The following is a 4288-nucleotide window of genomic DNA, read 5'->3' as shown; positions in this document are numbered from 1 at the left end:
TCATGGGCTCTTAAAATACATAATCCACAGGCATCACTAGCTCCTGGTAAGTCTAGAGACTCTGAAAATGGCATCAAGATTCAACTCCGCTTCTTTATCTCTCTGTGTGGCTTTTCTTAATTGGTTCTGTGAGCAGGGAATCTCATCCTCCATTGTGACCCCATCGCTGAAAGTTGCTTCCAAGATCATACCACATAAAACCCGAGTACATTTTTTTTTAATTTGAACAAAAATCTTAAATTAGTTTTGTTCATGGCTTTAGTCTGTTCCCCACCTTCCAGAAATCTGCATGGGAATGTGATCTCACCAGTCAGTAACAGCTGGATGGCCTGGTCATCAAACAAATATGATGTGGTCAGCAACAACTGAACCAGCGTGCCGAGCCTTTGGAAGGAGTAGTTCACAAGCAAAGCACAGCGATTTCCTAAGAGGAGATGGATACGAGGTAGGAAAATGAACTTATAATCTCTGTGACACTGCCTGTTTTTGCAAAGTATCATATATATATATATATATATACATGAGTAATGTTATATGACAGTATGAAGAAAACAGCTATTCCTCTTTAAATAATAGACACTTCTGAATGTGACATTACCATATATAATTACCAAAAGAACAGATGTATGTGTGTGCATCTATATATAAGTAATATAAAAATAGTACAAGGAAATATATTCAGCATTTGCTTAATAGCAACTAAAATGAAAATATTTTTGTCATCTCTTTTAAAGTTTATGTTTAAATCAATCCTGGTGGACAGAAGGATAGTATGTATGTCAAGAAACAATTTTTTACAACCAATTTGATGTCAGTATCAACAAAGAAGAGCTGTAACTATAAAACATTTCTATTATGTAAAAAAGTGACACATCCAATAATCCAATAATCTATATATGAATGTTTCTTTTGTATTGTAGCTACTCATTTTGAGTACATTGTCTAAATTTTTAATTTAGATAACTCTAATAGATATTTAAATTTGACTAGGTATTTTGTTATGTAGGAGCTTAGATAAAATTTAGAATTTTAATGAAAGCTCAAAGTCTTTCTTATCTAACATATCTGTGCTGTTTCTCCAGATGTACTGGCCTTCATTTAGACATCTTACTCCTGACTTGCTTTTATTTATTTATTTATTTATTTGATAGGATAAGGCATATTTCATCAAGAGAAAAAACAAAAGCAAAAAAATTGCAAGGGTCTAATTTGTCCAAAGAATGCAAATAAGAAGAAGGCATCTGTATGCCCCTAAGTGAATTAGAAACCGGCACACATGCTCAGTCACTGTGCAGAAAGCTCAGGTACACGGTGCTGGCATAAGCAGGGGCCCCAGGAATGGGGTGGGGCTCACTCTGGGGCTGCAGCCCAGTGAGGTCTTGCAGGACGGTGCAGAAGGAGGACGACTGAGCTGGTTCACAGGTCAGACCCTGGCTGGTGAGCGGGGCCAGCTCTGGGCATGAGGGCCGAGGAAGCCCATGCTGCTTCCGATAGAAGCACTGTTTCTCCAAGGGGCATAGCCCTGCAGAGGCACCTCTTTATTGAAGTAGATCTCCAGGAGGGTGTCACCAAAGCTCCATTTATTGGCTGCGGTGGTTAGGCTGTTGGCACTGCCAGGCACTTGGGGGCTGTCCAGGGGATCTGCTCTACCCGCCCAGGTAGCTGAGGGTGCTGGCCAGCTGCTGGGCCACTGCCACCTTCCAGGCCCCTCTCCCACCTCAGCCACACATCCAGAGGCCCATGCTCCACATACTGTGTCACCAGAATGTTCTCAGAGCTGTGCATGCAGATGCCATGCACCAAGGCCAGGTGCAGGTGGGAGATTTGGCTCACAAGGCTGGCTCTCTTGTAGAAGGCCAAGGCGATGTCCTGGTGACAACCCTGAGTACCAATCATAGCTCCTGCCCATGGGCCCCCACTGGATGTAGGGGGATCCCCACCATCTGTCGTTCCCTCCTTGGTCCCTCTGTCCCCCACTTGTAAGATGCCCTCATACACATTGTTCCTCGTGCTTTGGCCCAAGTGGGACAGCTGGGTGATATCATCCTGGCAGACCCGGTGAGGTGGCTGAGCTGGCTGAGGTTGGGTGGCCTAGTGCTGGCCTAAGGCCCCCACATGATGATGAGTTTGGAGATCTCTCCTGGCCATGGCAGGCAGCAGCAGTGCGGGAAGAAACAGCTGTGAACTGCCCACAGCAAGCAGCCCTGCAGGGTGGCTCGCAGCTCCCGCACGCTGGGGAAGGACTGGTCCCAGCCCTCCATAGTGGAGGACCCATCCTGCCACTCAGTGGGAAATTGACACAGGTGCAAGTGCTGTGTGCTGGTGGCCCGGACACGCTGGGCCACTGTAAGGGTGAAGCGGCTCAGGTGCATGGTGCTCCAGTGGATGAAGTAGAGGCCATCCTTGGGCTGTAGCTCGGGCAGCATGAAAGGCTCTGGCAGGGCTCCGGGGATGAGCCTGGGTGCTCATCACCAGCCCTTAAGGCAGTGGCTCCAGTCGGCTGTCAGGCGGAAATAGCCATCCACCAGCCATACAAAGGACAGGGCCACAGCCCAGGAAGGCAGAGTCAGCTCCAACCACTTGTCCTGACCGTGGATGTTGATGCAGGGTTCTTTCGGTACCACATGGGTGATATCCCGGAAGTCATAGCAGTAGGCCCATGGTGCTTCCTGAGGCCTGTCCGCTGGCTGGTCGCCTACCTCTTGGGCCTCGGTTTTCTTCCCAGATGGGCCGGCATGGGGATTCCTGGGGCTGCCATCATCACTGGGACCCTCTGCCTGTCCTGGCTGCCCGTGGATGCCACCAGTACCTGTCACTAGCACCGCACAAGCGGGGGATCCAGTGGCCAACTCCAGCCCAGGCTCTGGAAGGGCCCACCCACTATCCTGGATATAGCAGGGCTCCCCCAGCAACCCGGCCTAGATGCTCCAGGTGGCACCCTGAAATGCAGGGTGCCGCCTGCTCGAGTGCAGCAGGTACTTGACCATGATGACCTGCTGGGGGACAAGTCTTGGTTGGAGGGCCCGCACAAACAGAGTGCAGGAGATGCTCCACCAGCGCAGTGGTGTCTACACATCATGTGGCCAGATCTGCCGCCTGAAGGAGGGTGGGATGCAGTCTTTGAAGCTAATCTCCTTGGCCACCTTCTCCAGGCGGACACCATTGCAGAGAGCAAGGTGGCAGAGGTGCATCAAATGTCATGCCCATGCTCTGGTCCTTAAGATGGTGGCTCTCCTCTTTGTGCAATAGCTCTCGCAGGAATGCCAAAGTCATTCATGAATTCATGCTTGCCCTGCTCAAAGAGGTACTCAAAGGAGGCTGGGTTCAGGAGCAGCACCCCTGCTCTGTGTGTTCTGAAGAAGACTTGGCCTCTGTGGCCCCACAGCCAGACATAGCGTGTCCTGAGGATTCATGCCGTGCCAGTTCCAGGAAAAAAAACCTCATGTGGAAGTGCCACTGTCAGGCTCTCATCTCCCAGACCTCTAAGATGTGATCACAGGCAACCAGACCTGGGCCTGGGCACTGCAGACAACAGAGATTGGAGCAGCGTGGAGTGATGTTGACTTTGTGTGTGATGTGGATGCAGACCTCCTCTGAGGTTAGTGTGGCCTCGCTGAAGGTGACCGAGGGGTCCCCTCTGACGGCCAGCCCAGTGCGGAAGTACCGTCAGGCCTCCCCTGGTGGCCACAGGCTGAGCTCCATCCCCATTGGGCCTGCTGTCCCTGGTGGCGGCACCCTGGTGGCACAGAGGCATCCTCATGACTGCTGGCTTGGTTTCTCACAATCACCAGGCAGATAGGTGTGGCCAAACAGACCAGAGGGCTCTCCCAGTGTCAACTCAGGCAAGTCACTTAGTCACAATGGGCCTCAAGTTTCCCACTGGAAAATAGAGCTGCTGAGAGCATTGCATGGAAAAGAGGCTCGTGACATCTCTATGCAGTTCTGCATGTTACACACTCAGCACAGCACATTTCCCCGGGGCTCAGGCTCCAATCCCAGACCCTGCCCCACAGTCGCTGGCAGCCACCACCCTCCTGATTTGGTTTTAATAACTTGATGGGGGATAAAAAGAAAAAGAGAATCAGCATTTGGAAACAATGATCAGAATTTAAAACATACTAATGGGATAGTATTAGTTTGTAATGTGTAACACTTCATATAATGCTCTCAGCTAAATAATTCATCAGTGTTTTACCAAGAATAAATGAAAGTTTGGTAATCAGTTTCTTTTGTGCATAGAACACATTTAATTAGCATCAGTTGCATTTCTTAACAAGTGAATTCTCTC

At 49.5% G+C, this 4288-nt stretch overlaps 1 pseudogene; it reads right to left on the bottom strand.

Annotated features, from left to right (window-relative positions):
* Window positions 1-1280: 1280 nt before the first annotated feature.
* Window positions 1281-3754, bottom strand: LOC114204732 (non-receptor tyrosine-protein kinase TYK2-like; annotated as a pseudogene).
* Window positions 3755-4288: the final 534 nt, after the last annotated feature.

Source organism: Eumetopias jubatus, unplaced genomic scaffold (genome assembly GCF_037043125.1).
Source record: "Eumetopias jubatus isolate StellerSeaLion01/CBP00866 unplaced genomic scaffold, mEumJub1_p1.0 scaffold_5, whole genome shotgun sequence".
Taxonomy (NCBI): Eukaryota; Metazoa; Chordata; class Mammalia; order Carnivora; family Otariidae; genus Eumetopias; species Eumetopias jubatus.
The sequence above is the reverse complement of the archived record's forward strand: the minus strand, read 5'-3'. Positions and strand labels throughout refer to the sequence as shown.